Consider the following 17,484-nt stretch of genomic DNA (forward strand, 5'->3'; position numbering starts at 1 on the left):
GTCAACTTCCACTCCAAACTCTCTTTCAACAAGACACAGACAGAGAAGCCCTCCATCTTATAGAACATGCCTTGTTCATGAGCCCCAGCTAATTTTTAACCTTAAATCTTAGAGAGAAAATTATTTTTTTCAATCTGGAAACCACAGTTTCTGCCACTTTCAGCCTTAGTTTACATATGAAGCATTTTGCTGTTCAAGTTCTGTGCTCAGAGTTGAACATTTTGAAGATGGATGGGAGAACTAAGAGGGGAAGGGATGAGAGTGTTCAGAGAGGCCTTAACAGACAACATGGAAGCACGTTTCTGCTCAAAGGACAAGCATGTATACCAAGAGCTTCTGGGCACGTATATGGACAGACATGGTTCGAGGCTCGGTTGTTAAACACTTGCAAAACATTCATGAGGCCATCTTTCAATCCACAGCACCATGAGAGTGTAGAGGAGAGGACCAGAGATAAGGGAGCTGGGGAGAAGGGATAAGTAAGGATGTGAGAGGGGCCAGAAGAATGTGAAAGACTGGGGGAAAGGCCACCAAGTCAAGTCATCCCACATTTCAGAATGTAACCCCAGAATTTTTTTTTAATTTTTCATCAATTACACTTTATTCATTCTGCATCCCCCCATAAGCCCCTCCCTCCTCCCCTCCCAATCCCACCCTCCCAATCCCTCTGCTTGCATGTCACTCCCCAAGTCCACTAATAGGGGAGGTTCTCCTCTCCTTTCTGATCTTAGTCTGTCAGTTCACATCAAAAGTGGCTGCATTGTCCTCTACTATGGCCTGGTAAGGCTGCTCCCCCCCAGGGGGAGGTGATCAGAGAGCAGGCCAATCAGATTATGTCAGAGGCAGTCCCTCTTCACATTACTATGTAACCCAATTGGACTCTGAACTGCCCTGGGCTACATCTGTGCAGGGGTTCTGGGTTATCTCCATGAATAGTCCTTGTAACCCCAGAATTTAGAAAATTTTATCACAAGGATGTGGTTTTGTTTTTTGTTTGTTTGTTTGTTTGTTTGTTTGTTTGTTTTAATTCAGCCCTGGACAGGGTGCAGGCTAGCAGGAGTACTGCTAACTAGTCAGTCGATACTCACCCACTCAACAATATCTGAGCCCCAACAGATCAGGCACACTCTAGGCTCTGGGACAGAGTCCGTGAAGACTGAAGGCCTGACCAAGAAAACGGCCATTTCTAGGGTTCTGGGCTGAGTAAGCATGGCTGAGCAAATAAACAAGAATAAGATCAAGTCCAAACTGAAATCACACTTGAATGGTAGACTTTTTAACTCTCTTAAAACTTGTCTGTAAAGGATAATAAGATGTAAATGAGAAAGTATTCAATGATGACAAATACCTGTTACATGTCCTTAAGAAGAAAACGTATTATAATGATTTAGATAGTGTTGCTATCAACAAATAAATATATCAATGAAGAGCCACAAAAGAGAAAAGTATACTTTAAAAGTCAGAATATTTGGTGGAATTTTCTTTTTTTGATTTTTTAAAGTTTATTTATTTTTTTATTACTTACAGTTTATTCAGTTTGTATCCCAGCTGTAGCCCCCTCACTCGTCCCCTCCCAATCCCACTTTCCCTCCCTCTTCTCCTCCCATGTCCCTCACTCAGTCCACTGAGAGGGAAGGTTCTCCTCCACTTCCATCTGATCCTAGTCTATCAGTTCTCATCAGAACTGGCTGCATTTTCTTTCTTTGTGAACCCCCCTTAGGGGGAGGTGATTAAAGAGTAGGTCACTGAGTTCATGTCAGAGACAGTCTCTGTTCCCATTACTAGGGTGCCCACTTGGACACTGAGCTGCCACGGGCTATATCTGTGCTGGGGTTCTAGGTTATCTCCATAGATAACCTGGTTGGAGTATCAGTCTCAAAAACAAAAAACAAAACAAAACAAACAAACAAACAAAAACCCTGGGCCCAGATTTTTTTTTTCTCCTTGTGAAGCTCCTGTTCCCTCCAGATCTTTCTATCTCTCCCTTCTTTCATAAGGTTCCCTACACTCTGCCCAAAGTGTGGCTATGGGTCTCAGACTCTGCTTTAATACTCTGAAAAAAGTCATCCAGAGGCCCTTTGTGGGTAGACTCCTGTCGTGTTCCCTGTTTTCTCCCTCTTCCAATGTCTGTCCCGTTTGCCTTTCTGGATGGAGATAGAGAATCATACCCAGGGTCCTCTTACTTGATGAGCTTCTTTAGGTATACAAATTTTTGTATGATTCTCCTATATTATGTCTAATATTCACTTATGAGTGAGTATATACCATGTGTGTCTTTCTGCTTCTGAGACACCTCACCCAAGATGATCCTTTCCAGTTCCCACCATTTGCCTGCAAATTTCATGATTTCCTTCATTTTAAATGTTGAGTAGTATTCCATTGTATAAATGTACCACAATTTCTGAATCCATTCCTCAGTTGAGGGATATCTGGGTTGTTTCCAGCTTCTGGCTATTACGAATAAATCTGCTATGAATACGGTTGAGCAAATGTCCTTTTTGTGTACTTGAGCCTCTTTTGGATATATGCCTAGGAGTGCTATAGCTGGATCTTGAGGAAGCACTATTCCTAATTGTCTAAGAAAGCACCAGATTGATTTCCGAAGTGATTGTACAAATTTACATTCTCACCAGAAATGGAGGAGGGTTCCCCTTTCTCCACATCCTCTCCAGCATGTGTTGTCACTTGCATTTTTTTTTTTTATCTTAGCCATTCTGATGGGTGTAAGGTGAAATCTCAGGGTTGTTTTGATTTGCATTTCCCTGATGACTAAGGATGTTGAGCATTTCTTTAAGTGTTTCTCTGCCATTCATTATTCCTCTATTGAGAATTCCATGTTTAGCTATGAACCCCATTTTTTAATTGGATTACTTGATTTATTGCCTTTTAAGTTCTTAAGTTCTTTATGTATTCAGGATATTAGTCCTCTGTCAGATATAGGGTTAGTGAAGATCCTTTCCCAGTCTGTAGGCTGTTCTTTTGTCCTGACAACAGTATCCTTTGCTTTACAGAAGCTTTTCAGTTTCATGAGGTCCCATTTATTGATTGTTGGTCTTAGAGCCTGTGCTGTTGGTGTTCTGTTCAGGAAGTTGTCTCCTGTGCCAATGAGTTCAAGGCTTTTCCCCAATTTTCTTCTAACAGGTTTAGTGTGTCTGGTTTTATATTTAGGTCTTTGAGCCACTTGGACTTTAGTTTTGAGCAAGGTGATAAGTATGGATCTATTTGCATTTTTCTACATGTAGATATCCAGTTAGACCAGCACCATTTGTTGAAGATGCTATCTTTTTTCCATTGTATGGTTTTGGCATCTTTGTCAAAAATCAGGTGTCCATATGTATGTTGGTTTATTTCAGTGTCCTCTATTAGATTACATAGATCCACCAGCCTCTTTCTATGCCAGCACCATGCAGTTTCTATTACTGTTGCTCTGTAGTAAAGCTTGAGATCAGGGATGGAGATACCTCCAGAAGATCTTTTTTAATAGAGGATTTAGTGATTCTGGGTTTCTTGTTATTCCGTATGAAGTTGAGAATTTTTCTTTCAAGGTCTGTAAAGAATTGTGTTGGTAATTTGATGATAATTGCATTGAATCTGTAGATTGCTTTTGGTAAGATGGCCATTTTTACTATGTTAAACCTGCCAAGCCATGAGCATGGGAGGTATTTTCATCTTCTGAGATCTTCTTCTAATTCTTTCTTCAGAAACTGGAAATTTTTTTCATACAAGTCTTTGATTTGCTTGGTTAGAGTCACAACAAGGAACTTTAAGTCCTCTGTGGCTATTGTGAAGGGTGTTGTTTCCCTACTTTCTTTCTCAGCCCATTTGTCTTTTGTATACAGGAGGGCTACTGGTTTTGAGTTAATTTTCTATCCAGCCACTTTGCTTAAGATGTTTATCAGCTGTAGGAGTTCCCTGGTAGAATTTTGGGGGTCACTCATGTATACTATCGTATCATCTGCAAATAGTGATACTTTGACTTCTTCCTTTCCGAACTGAATGCCCTTTAATTGTCTTAATGCTCTAGCAAGGACTTCAAGAACTATGTGAAAGAGAAAAGGAGAGAGTAGGCAGCTTTGTCTTGTCCCTGATTTCAGTGGAATTGACTTAAGTTCTTGCCATTTAGTTTGATGTTGGTTATAGGTTTACTGTATATTGCCTTTGCTAGGTTTAGGTAAGTGCCTTGTATCCCTGATCTCTCCAGGACTTTAAACATAAACGAATGTTGAATTTTATCAAACCCTTTTTCAGCATCTAAGATTATCATATGGTCTTTTTCTTACAGTTTGTTTATATGGTGGATTACGTTGATGGATTTCCATATATTGAACCATCCCTGCATACCTGGGATGAAGCCTATTTGGTCATCATGGATGATATCTTTGATGTGTTCTTCGATTCAGTTTGCAAGTATTTTGTTGAGTATTTTTGCATCAGTGTTCATAAGGGAAATTGACCTGAAGCTCTCTTTCTTTGTTGGGTCTTTGTGAAGTTTAGGTATCAAGGTGACTATGGCTTTGTAGAATGAGTTTGGTAGTGTTCCTTCTGTTTCTATTTTGTGGGATAGTTTGAACAGTGTTGGTGTTAACTCTTCTTTGAAGGTCTGGTAGAATTCTGCACTAAAACCATCTGGCCCTGGGCTTTTGTTGTTGTTGTTGTTGTTGTTAGGAGATTTTTGATGACAGCTTCTATTTCATTAGGGAATATAGGACTATTTAATTTATTTATTTGCTCTTGGTTCAGCTTTGGTAAGTGGAATTGATCAAGAAAATTGTCCATTTCATTTAGATTTTCAAAATTTGTGGTATATAGGCTTTTCAAATAAGACGTAATGATTGTTTGGATTTCCTCAGTTTCTGATTTTGTTAATTTGGATAGTGTCTCTTAGCCTTTTAGTTAGTTTGGCTAAGAGATTGTCTATCTTGTTTATTTTCTCAAAGAACCAGCTCTGGGTTTCATTGATTCTTTGAATTGTTTTATTTGTTTCTAATTTATTGATTTCAGCCCCGAGTTTGATTATTTCCAGCCATCTCCTCCTCTTGGGACTGTCTGCTTCTTTTTTTCTAGGACTTTCAGGTGAGCTATTGAGTTACTTGTATGAGATGTTTTAAATTTCTTCTTGAAGGCACTTAGTGCTATGAACTTACCTCTTACCACTATCTGTCCTATAAGTTTGGGTATGTTGTGCCTTCATTTTCATTGAATTCTAGGAAGTCTTTAATTTCCTTCTTTGTTTCTTCCCTGACCCAGCTGTCATTGAGTAGCAAATTGTTCAGTTTCCAGGTTAATATAAGCTTTTTGCAATTTCTGTTGTTGTTATGGTCCAGCTTTAGTCCATGATGGTCAGGTAGGATACAAGGGATTATTTCAGTCTTCTTATATCTGTTGAGCCTGGCTTTGTGACCAACTATATGGTCCTTTTTGGCGAAGATTCACTGTGGTGCTGAGAAGATAAATTCTTTTGTGTTTAGGGGAAAGGTTCTGTAGATGTCTGTTAGGTCCATTTGATTCATGACCTCTGTTAGAGTCATTGTTTCTTTGTTTAATTTCTGGTTTGTTGGCCTGTCCTTTGTTGAAAGTGGGGTGTTGAAATCTACCACCAATAACGTGTGGGGATCTATGTACAGTTTAAGTTTTATTAATGTTTCTTTTACAAATGTGGGTGCCCTTGTATTTGGGGCATAGATGTTCAGAATTGTGATGTCCTCTTGGTGGAAGTTTCCTTTGATGAGTATGAAGTAACTTTCCCCATCTCTTGATTAATTTTGGTTGAAAATCTATTTTATTAGATATTGGAATGGCTACTCCTGCTTGCTTCTTGGGTCCATTTGCTGGGAAAACTGTCTTTTAGCCCTTTACTCTCAGGTAATGTCTATCTTTGTGTCTTAGGTGTGTTTCTTGTATGCAACAGATTGCTGAGTCTTGTTTTTGCATCCATTCTGTTAGTTTGGGTCTTTTTATTGGAGAGTTGAGTCCATTGACGTTGAGAGAGATTAATGACCAGTAGCTGTTAGATCCTGTGATTTTGCTGTTGGTTGTGGTAGTATGTTTGTGTGCTTGGCTACTTTTAGTTTTGCTGTAGTGAAGTTATTTTTTCCTGTGTTTGTTTTCCTGACTGTAGCTAGCTTTCCTGGGCTGTATTTTTCTTTGTAGTATCTTCTGTAACTCTGGATTTGTGGGTAAGTATTGTTTAAATTTGTCTTTGTCATAGAATACCTTGTTTTCTCCATCTATGATGACTGAGAGTTTTGCTGGGTATAGTAGCTTCTGTGTTCTCTTAGGGTCTGCATGATATCTTTCAGGCTTTCATGGTCTCTGTTGAGAAGTCATTTGTGATTCTGATGGGTTTGCCATTATATGTTACCTGGCCTTTTTCCCTTTCAGCTTTTAGTATTTTTTTCTTTGTTCTGTATACTTACTGTTTTGATTATTATGTGAAAGGAGGATTTTCTTTTCTGGTCTAATTTATTAGGTGTTCGGTAGGCTTCTTATATGCTTATAGGCCTCTCCTTTAAGCTGGGAAAATTTTCTATGATTTTGTTGAAAATATTTTCTGGGCCTTGGAGGAGGGAATCTTCTTTTTCCTCTATTCCTATTATTCTTAGGTTTTGTCCTTTCATGTTGTCTTAGAATCCTTGGACAGTTTGTGTCAGGAATTTTTTAGATTTAACATTTTCTTTGATGGACACATCCATTTCTTTTGTTGTATCTTCCACACCTGAGATTCTTTCTTCCATCTCTTGTAGTCTGTTGGTTAGGCTTACCTCTGTAGTTCCTGTTTTCTTCCCTAAGTTCTTCTTCTCCAAGATTTCCTCCATTTGTGTTTTCTTTAATTTTTCCAACTCTCATCTTCAAATCTTGAACCATTTTGTTGATTTCCATCACCTGCATTTTCCTGTTTTTCCTTCAATTCCTTCACCTGTTTGTTTGAACATTCATCTGTTTCTTTTATTTCTTTCCATGACTTATTTTCTCTCTGAAGGCCACAAACTGTTTGGCTGCATCATCCTGTATTTCTTTATGGATGGCCATAATCTGTTTGACTTTATCTTCCTCTAATTCTTTACACATTTTATTTTTTTTCCTCCATTAATCTCTTCATAAGTGTAGATGTAAGGTCATCTTCTTGAATTTCACTTAGATAGGGTGTCCAGGGCTGCTTGCTCCTGGATAACTGGGTTCTGGAGATGCCATGTTGCTTTGGTTATTTTGGTTTGTGCTTTTATACTGGCCTCTACCCATGTAGCTGTTTTGGTGTTGGCTGTTAATTTCTGGTATATCCTGGAATCCTGGGGTGGGGAGAATCCCCTTGGCAGGAAGATGGTTGTTCCTGAAGGAGGCCTCCTCAGCTTTTTGGTTATAGTCAACTGAATGGTGGTATCTCTCAGGAATTGCCACAGCTCACCTCAGGTATGTGGACCTGTGTGGCAACTGTGGTTGTTGGTAGTCAGGGTGGCTCTCTTCTCACCCGGAGAAGTCCTGGAGACAGCTGCCCTGCTGCTGGGTTTCTTGCTCTGAATTTAGTGGGCTGCTGCTGCTGCTCTTACACTGTGCTCACTGGGCGCAGTCCTCTTGAGGAACCAGGGAGCCCCATAGGTTGGTCAGTTTGGCGAGGGTGACAGGCTGCCCCTTGGAGCAGTGGATCCCAGGCTCCTGTAGGTGTGAGGTGGGAGTTCTGTGCCCCAGTTCCCAAGTGGTAATCAGTGGGAGGTAAGTGCAGCACTCATGCATGCAGCTGGAGGCTAGAGCCTGGAGCCTGCAGGAACCCAGAAACTTTTCTGGAGCTGGGAGTCCTGAGGTCGGACCTGATGTTTCCCCCACTGTGGAGTTTCCTCCCGAAAGGGAGACCCAGTCTGTGGTGTTTGGGGTCCACATTTCAGTCTGGGATGGTGAGTAGAGCAAGAAGGTGCACATGAGTAGCTCTGCCCTGAAGACTGGGGGCCTGCAGGAACCCAGAAACTTATCCTGAAACCTTTTGGGGGTGTGGGGTTGGCTGTGTGCCCTGAGGTTGGACCTGCTGTTTCCCTCACCATGGAGTCTCCTCCCAACAAAGACACCCACTCTCTGTTGCCCTAGGGCCCCACAGTTTTTTCTGGGACCAAGAGTCGGGTTTCAGGCAGGTCTCTGGGCTGGCAGTTGAGCACCCGCTGGACCCCGGGTCTTTGTCCAGAGGCTGTCTGGTGCCCTGAGGTCATGTCCAGATTGCTTCCTTCACCATGGGTTTTCTCTCAATTGGAAATCGCAGTCTCTGGTGTTGTGCTGCCCACAGTTCAGCCAAGGAAGGTGATCAGGACACACAGGTGTGTGGCTCTGGGCTGGTGACCGAGCTCCTGCCGGGACCCAGGAACTCCTCCAGGGTTTTAGCTGGGTGACCTGAACCTGATTGTGTCCCACATTGTGGGGTTTCCTCTCACCTGGGAAACACAATCACTGGTGTTTTAAGGCCCAGAGTTCGGTCTGTTGGTCACTGTGCAGTCACTGCTGTCCTGCTTGTCAGACATAGTGTCCTCTTGGTGCCTCCATCTTGAATCTCCCTGCTGTAATTTTCTTTAGAACTATAAATTATTTGTTTTACCATTCAGCCAAGTGACTGAATGCAAACTAATTAAAAAAAATCAGTAGCCCACCTTTATATAAAAGATAAACCAGCTGAGAAAGAAATTAGGGAAACAACACCCTTCACAATAATGAAAAACAATATAAAATATCTTGGTATAGCTTGAACCAAGCAAGCAAAAACCCTGTATGACAAGAACTTCAACTCTTTGAAGAAAGTACTTGAAGAACATATCAGAAGATGGAAAGATCTCCCATGCTCATGGATCAGTAGTATTAACATAGTAAAAATGAGCATCTTACCATAACCAAGCTACAGATTCCATGCAATTCCCATTAAAATTCCAACACGATTCTTTACAGACCTTGAACAAACAATTCTCAACTTCATATAGAAAAACAAAAACCCAGAATAGCCGAACAACCCTGTACAATAAGAGAAATTCTGATTCTGGCATCATCATCCCTGATTCAAAGCTGTACTACAGAGCAACAGAAATAAAAGCCACATGGTACTGCCATAAAAACAAACACGTTGAATTGAGTCAAAGAACCAGAAGTAAATCCACAGATCTATGGACCCTTGATTTTTTACAAAGAAGCCAAAACTACACAATTTAAAAGTATAAATCATCTTCAATAGCCCTACAGAATAGGAAAAGATTTTCACCAGCTCCACATCTGACAGAGGGCCAATATCCAAAATATATAAAGAACTCAAGAAAATAGATATGGACAAACCAAATAACCCAATTAATAATAGGGTCCAGATCTAAACAGAGAATTCATGATAGAGTAATCTCTAATGACTGGGAAGCACTTAAAGAAATGCTCAACATCCTTAGTTATCAAGAAAATGCAAATCAAAACTGAGATTCCATCTTTTTCCATTAGAAGGGCTAAGATCAAAAATTCAAGGGACAGCTCATCCTGACCAGTATGTTGAACAAGAGGAACACTCCTCCATTGCTGGTGTACAATCACTTTGGAAATCAATTTGGTGGTGTCTCAAAAAATAGGGAATAGATTCACCTCAAGATCCAGCTATACCACCCCTGGGCATATATCCAAAAGATGCTCCACCACACAAGGACACTTGGTCAGCTATATTCATAGCAAATTTATTCATAATAGCCAGAAACTGGAAACAACCTAGATTTCCCTCAACCAAAGAATGGATAAAGAAAACGCGGTACATTTACATAATGGAGTATCACTCAGCCATTAAAAACAATGACATTCATAAAATTTGCAGGCAAATGGATGGAACTGAAAAATACCATTCTGAGTGATGTAACCAGACCCAGAAAGACAAACATGATATGTACTTATTTATAAATGGATATCAGCAATGCTACAAACTACAGACACAAGGAAGCCAATTATAAGTAGGGCACAAGGGGGAACACTTGAACCTCACTGAAAAGAGGAAATAAAAATTAGATATGGGCAGGAGGATGAAAGGAAGGGATGGGTGGTGTAGGAGCAGGTGGGGATGAATTTGGGGGAGGAAGGCAGGAGAATACTGAGAGAGACAACTGGATTGAAGTAGGTAGAAACCTGGGACTATGGAAACTCTAGGAAACTATGTGGGTGGCCCTGGCAAAGACTCCTATCAGTGAGGGATATGGAACTTGAACCAGTATCTCCTGTAACCAGGCCAAGACTTCCAATGGAGAAATGGGGACGCCAAGCTAGCTACAAAACCTTAGATACACAATTTGTCCTGCCTACAAGATGTGCAGAGGATAAATAAATAAATAAATGTTCTTTTATAGTTCACAATCTCGGGGTTCTCAATGGGTTCAAATATCTTGCAGCAAATGGATGAAACTAAAAAATACCATTCTGTGGGAAGTAACCCAGACCCAGAAAGAAAAACATCACATGTACTTACTTGTAAGTGAATATTAGCCATGCTACAAACATTATCCGAAACACATGCCAAGCTAGCTCTGGGAAGAAGACAGAAGCTGCCTCTACAACAGACAGAAGTCAAGAAGCACTAAGGAACCTGTTCTGGGCAGCCCTCACCTAAACATCAAAACTTATGAAGTCACACACATCTGCGCTGGTTCTTAAGTGCCCCCTTGTTAATTTTATTCAACAGTTCTTGAATGCACAGAATTTGTAATGGCATGCTGTGTATTTATGTTCTATCAAAGGAGACTGTTCTTCAAAACATAAACAGACACAGACACTAACAGCTGTAATCATCACTGCTTTTCCATGCTTGCTATGACCCTGGGTTAGCCATCACACATACATTACTTCATTGAATTCTGAATCTCATGGAGTAGGTTCCATTATTCCTATACTTAGAAATGAGAAAAAGTGAAGAGAGAGATGGAAGGAGCTCACCCAAGATCATAGTACAAGACAGAAGAGGACTTCACAGCCAGGTACAAGTAATTACGGCCTCTCCCCTTTTCTTGGTCCACTGGGACATTTTCAAGTCACAATAATAGCTATTTTTCTCCAAGAACAAGGGCACACAAAATGGAAGTTTTAATAACCTCTGTGAATCCTTTTAGCTAGCATCTCTTTTTATTTTATTTTTTCAAGAGAGTAAAGCTTAGAGGAAGGAACCATTTTTAAAAATAGTCTCTCTTTCAGGGTGGTAAAAAAAATGTACATTATTTTATTTATCGTGGACCTTATACTTAAAAAAAAGAATACTATGCCATATTTGACTTTTCCAACAGTCTCAAGAGATACCATAAGGAAAACTGTGCAGGCAGAAAAATATTCCTTTTGATGAATTTACTATCATTTAAGATTCTGAAAAAGGAATAAGCATGCAGTCTTACTTCCTGGGCATCACGTGTTTATCAAAACCCGTTCACTGCTTGTTCTGTGTATAGTCACTATATCAACAGCTTGCAAGTGATTGAGAAAGGGGCTCTACTGTTGAGAAGCTCAGGTGGAAAAGTCATGAATAGGAGCAGGTTAGTGTGAAGCACATACATACACACTCAGGGCCATGTGATTCTGTTCATATGTGCTTGAATGCTATGCTGGGAGGATGAGTTCCAGTAAGATGCCACGTTCCTATTCAAAGTCTTTAGAGCAGAGTAACTTACTCATGGAGACCTATAAAATCTGAGGCCCACAGCTTCAGCTTAAGAGATGATGTCCACCTTGAGCAGATAGGGGCATGGATAAAAGAAGATCATAATTTGTGATATCACACGACTCATACTTTCAGAAATACAAGTGTAGATAAGGTGACTCAAGCATAGATCTAGGGTGGACTAAGTCAACATTTGAATTGCAGCCTCTCTGTTGATATGCCATTTCCTTAGACAAGCACGCCGTTATCTCTAGTCTTCAGTTTCTCCGTGTGAAATGGGGATATAGCAAGATTATTTCTCTATGTTATAAGGAGTTTTAAAAAGAATTTTATAAAATATGTTTAGCTTGCTGTGATAATGAAGTCCCCACAAATTCTGTAAAAAGCGTCTCAAAATATGAGAACATCAGGAGAATCTATTGCCCATTTTGGCCTTAGTTAGCACAATAATTATATCTGGTCCCCCTGGATCCACTCATGTAGCAATAAGTAAGTAAGTAAATAAATAAGTAAATAAATAATGCCAAAGCACAAAAGACAAATTAATTTCTTATAAAAGTAATCCATACTAAACTATAATCCTTGACTGTGCATTAGTTGGATTTTCAGTTTCTAAAGCATACAGAAATTTCCCACAACTATTATATTTCATTGGGGTAAGAATATAATTTGATATTGAAATCATGTTTTTTTAGGGGATTTACTTATGTTATGGTTATATAAAATGCTAACATTGCACAAAAGTTGGTAGGGGTGTACATGAATATCCTGAATTACGTTTTATGTAAACCTGATCTTATTTCCCCAAACAGTTCTTAAAACCAAAATAGAAAACAGAAATGATAAATCCAGATATAATGATTAACATCTGTGTTCCAGCCCTCAAAAGGTGAATGCAGAAGGACCAGCCTGGACAACATAATGACTCCCAAGAGAATAATGCAAATCAAAGTTTCAAGAGATTATCACTACACACCTCAGTATCAAGACTAGACTAGAAAAACAGAATCTACCAAGATGGTGAGTAACTGACCACTACTGATGGGTATGTAATCTAATAATATCTCCTTGTATTAAAACTTAAGAGTAGCAATGGCAATGACAGGAATTCTTACCAGCAAAAATTCTACAGTAAGTATACACGCATGTTAAGAAAAAGGCAAGGCCAAGAATCATCAGTGTCTGTTTACGATAAGCTCAAAATGGAAAATCCCCAGTGTCCACAGGGTAAATAGTTTGCGACCAGGAATACAGCATACTTACACATATTAACAGAAAAAGAAACCACTGTAACAAAAATATGATTGGGTCTCATAGGTACAAAGTTAAAAGAAAACATCCAGATAGACACGAGTAAGCACTTCATGCTTCTATTTATGTGAATTTCAAAAGTAGATGAGATAATCAGTGATAGAGCAGTTACCTGGCAGGAGGATCATAACCGGAAGAGACAAGTGGTGTAGGTGCTATTCTGTGTCTCTGTCTCACTTGGCAACGCAGCCTGACCGTTTTATCAAAATCTCTTGAGTAAAGACCTTCAGATGTATCCCATAAAATGCATTGTAACTTAACTTTTTTAAAAAATGGGATTTGGGTGGCAGATAGTCAGTAAAGCAATTATTGTGCCAATATGATAGGCTGATTTTGATCTCCATAGTCCACCTTTTAAAAAGCTGGGCATGGTGGCACATGCCCCTAACAGCAGCGGGAACCACAGACTGGGTGCCCTTCAAAGACATTTCCCTAGTGCACTACTTCCTCTAGCTAGGCCCTACCTCCTGCAGCTTCCATTGCCCCCCCAAATAACACCAGCAGGGAAGCAAGCATCTGTACAAGAGCATGGGGGTAGAGAATGGGGCACAGACATTTCATATTTAAACCACAGCCCCTATCAAGATTTAGAAACTTAACTGTTGTGATGTAGTGTCTTCCAGACATGATAGGGCCCTTTCACTCAAAGATTGCCTGCACAAGATCTGAATAAGACCAAGCCAATCAATATTTCAACATGAGAATGGATTCATGAGGTCCCACCCCTGCCCTAGCTAAAGATCTATTGATAGTAAATGGCTGTTAGAGGTTAGGGATTACATTTTTTAAGGGATGTGACCCCTGATAGGCTGACCATGCTTCAGTAGATGGCAATACAGCTGTGGCCATATTGGCATCACTAATTGAAATCAGTAAGTTACTGGGGGAGGGGAGCAAGGAGAGAGCTAACAGGAAGTTGGGAGGGCTATACGGGGCTCTAGGAGGAGAAGGAATGAAAGATAAGATACAATAAAAAAAAAACTTTTTTGTAGGTATAAAAATCTTAAACAATAAATATATTTTAAAAGGAAACTTTATAAACTTATGTTGGTGTATTAATAGCCAAACTTCAGGCTTGATTTGGATTTCTCTAGCTTGCTTATTATTGTTTCCTTTTTCTCTTCCTTAATCCCAACTAGGGCGTCGAATCATACTCAGTCATTATTTCTCATTAGTCATCTTTGGTTCACTATTTCTCAGCCTTTTCTTGGTTTTCATGACAATTTTAAGAATTATCAGGCAGGTATTTTGTAGAATTCCCCTCAATTTGAAGCTTCTGGGATTGCATGATTAGGTAGGAATTAAAGCTGTTTTAAATGAACCCTCTTGGCAGAGATCCCTTCCTTCCGTATTCTCTCAGGGTTATGCAGTGCCCATGTGACTCATTACTAGCTGTTCTCCTTGAGTCCTTGGTTGTATTGCCAGGCTTCAGTTCTTCTATAGAGTTATTACCTTTCATTTCCCATTCTGTTTCCTGAGAATGAGTCAGCTCAAGCAGATATAACAGGGCATCTTTGCTTTGGAGTTTGTACTTTATGAATCTGGATGTGACTCTTACATTGTATGGTACATATGTGTCACTCACCTTCTGTGATCAGAAGATTTTTCCTGTGTGATTTTGGTCATTTGATGTTTTCAACACTCTCTTTATGACCCAGGACACAGCTTATTTAGACAAATGTTCTTTGTGAGACTGAAAAAGAATACGTACATTTTTTTATTGCTTGGAAGAAGCATAGTGCATGTACACATACAGACACACACACACACACACACACAGTGTTTGCCCCATTTGGGCTTTGTAGAATTTCATGAACATGCACTTGGACAGACCTCTTTGGTTTGAAAGTTTATTTTACCAATGTCTCTTTAAATGTTTCCTTTCTTTCCCCTACTCCAGCCTCTACTCCAGCAACTTCAATTAGACATACAGACGGAGCTTTACAGAGTTCAATCTGCACCCTTTGCTCCTCTCTGTCTTTCCCATCCTATTTCCTCTCTGCCCCTTACCTCCTTTCAGCTTCCTGTTGTCACATGCACAGCCTCAGCTCAGCTCTTGACTTTTTAATCCTTTATTACTCTGAATTTTTCACTTTTGATGTTTCTGTAGATTCTAATTTTCTGGTGACAGTCTTTGTTTTCAATCTACATTCTTTAATATTTAAATATATTTGGTTTAAAGTTGTGATTCCATTATCCTTGAAAACCTAATTCATGTGCTTGCTTCAGCAGCACATATACTAAAAAAACTGGAGCAATGTGGAGAAGAGCAGCATGGCCTCTCAAAAAGACACATACGAATTCATCAAGCATTCCATACTTGGGGGACGGAAAAGCTTAAACGGGGAGAGGAGCAGTAGTATGTGGGATGCCAGAGGCAGAGGGGAGATCTAAGCCAAAAAAAAAGGATGTATGGCAATCCCTACAGATTTAATCCACGTATCACAACCCAATTAGAAATAATAATTACAGGGACAACAGAATGCATGTAAAATGGAAGAAGAGATTACCTGGAGTTAAAGGATTAAGCAAGGGTGGGGGCAGGGGATGAGTGAGAGAAAAAGGTCATAGATGACTTACCCAAAACTAAAAATGTATGAAGATTTATGGCTACCCACCAGTTAATAAACTAATTTCAAAATATATAATAAAAAAAGAAAGTAAAAAGAGTTCAAATATAATTATCCTGCATGGGTACAGAAAAACAGCACACACTTTGACTCTAAGACATAGATATATAACTCTCCAACCAAAAGGGAAGTTTCTTCCTTCTGGGTAGTTTTCTAGTTCCAGAAAGTGCTAGAGAGAGAAAAAGAGAAAAAAAAAAAACATCAGTGGTCTGAGGATCCAGCTCTGCAGCCTGCGTGCGGCAATGCCTACCTGCTACACAAACATGCCCACTGGTATTAGTGGCACGACTGTCATGGGATCAATAAACACTTTCCATCTGGATTTGAGGCCTGTCCCACAGGAGGAATTTTCATGCCTGGTACAGTAATTCTGGTCAAAAGCCTATGGTTGGGGACATCATAGGCCCTAGGGTAGAAACTGCTATTGTTATTTTGCTAGATGCTCAAATATTTGTGTTTATTCCCATAGACCGGAATATACTGGTAGACCCAAGCTGCTCTCAACCTTGGTCAGAGAAGTTTCCTGTGGCTGTGGACAGAAGTCAACAGAGAGATGCATAACAGGTCAAAGAGCTGAAAATAAGAACTGGGTGCTGAGTAGACATCTTTATGAACCCCTTACCCGGACAAAGGCTCCAGGAACATCAAAGAAGAAGCATGGAAAAAATGTAAGAGCCAATATCAGATGGGGAAGAGTGTTGTGAAATACCGGCTTCCAAACATGATGGGGCATCACTCTCACAGCAGCTATAGTTGCTTGCAGAAGACCTACATAAGACTAGGCCAGTCAAAAACACCAGCATAGATGTGTGAGACAATCTCCGGCCCCATTCCTTACTGAGAAACTACTGGCCTTTGATAGTTTCTAGGGGAAAGAGAATTCTTTTTTGAAGATGTGGCCATAGAGGACCCTCGTGTTGCAGCTGGTATCCTCACACCAATGCACTATGGGTAACACTAAATAGGCTTAGTGGGTTATTAAAAATTAGAAAGAGAGAGTGGAGTCTGGAGGTGACGTGTTAACTGGACATGAAGGGAGCTGAAGGAAGAAAATGGTGGCTACATATAATATTTTGTTGCATACATGTATGTAATTTTCAAAAATAAAGAAAAAATTAAAAGTCTAACCCACATTGATGAATTTACCCTTTTTGTTTCTGCCCTTGGCCCCTGTCTCCTGACATAGTTGGAAATTCTAAATTGGACTTTGACATTATGAATAAATGATTGCACAGTCTGGAATTTACTACATTTCTCCAAAGATGTTGTTTTTCTTCTTTCTTTCTTTCTTTCTTTCTTTCTTTCTTTCTTTCTTTCTTTCTTTCTTTCTTTCTTTGGGGGAAGGGATTCGAAGATGAGTTTCTCTGTGGTTTCTTTGGCTGTCCTGGAATCACTTTGTAGACCAGTCTGGCCTCGAACTCACAGAGATCCTCATGCCTCTGCCTCCCCGAGTGCTGGGATTACAGGTGAGCAACACCATGGCAGGCTGATGTTATTTTCTTCTGCTTAACAAATGGTAAATTCTGATCCACTCATAAGCTGAAATAACTGAAGGAGATCTTCAAGACCCTGTAAAGAGGGAACTCTCCTTATCACCAGCGATAGAGCTGCAGAAGGCTCATTCAAAAGGCTAGGAAATGGCGTGACAGTGATGCGCACCTTTGATCCCAGCACTCAGCGGGTGGAAGCAGAAGGACCATCACAAGTTTGAGGCAAGCCTGGGCTACATAACAAGACTGTAGGGAGAAGAAAAGCCTGGGAAATTTTCGGTGCCTTTTGGCAGGCTCTAAATGATAGTGTTTATCTACACCGCCCCACGAGGCTTCTAAAAGCACCTAAATGCTTTGTGTTCCCTTTGAATAACTAGGGTTTGTTTTTCTATGACCCTTCTCTCATTGCCTCCATGGTTTTCTAAAA

At 40.1% G+C, this 17,484-nt stretch overlaps 1 long non-coding RNA gene across 1 annotated transcript in view; it reads left to right on the plus strand.

The window, feature by feature from the left end:
- The window catches only part of LOC132656581 (uncharacterized), a 57,882-nt gene extending 41,153 nt beyond the window's left edge, over positions 1–16,729 (plus strand). Inside the window, exons 3-4 of the long non-coding RNA XR_009594334.1 lie at positions 12,506–12,646; positions 16,037–16,729. This is a non-coding gene — a long non-coding RNA (uncharacterized LOC132656581). The remainder of the gene's footprint in view (positions 1–12,505; positions 12,647–16,036) is intronic.
- Positions 16,730–17,484: the final 755 nt, after the last annotated feature.

Source organism: Meriones unguiculatus, chromosome 9 (genome assembly GCF_030254825.1).
Source record: "Meriones unguiculatus strain TT.TT164.6M chromosome 9, Bangor_MerUng_6.1, whole genome shotgun sequence".
NCBI classification, from domain to species: Eukaryota; Metazoa; Chordata; class Mammalia; order Rodentia; family Muridae; genus Meriones; species Meriones unguiculatus.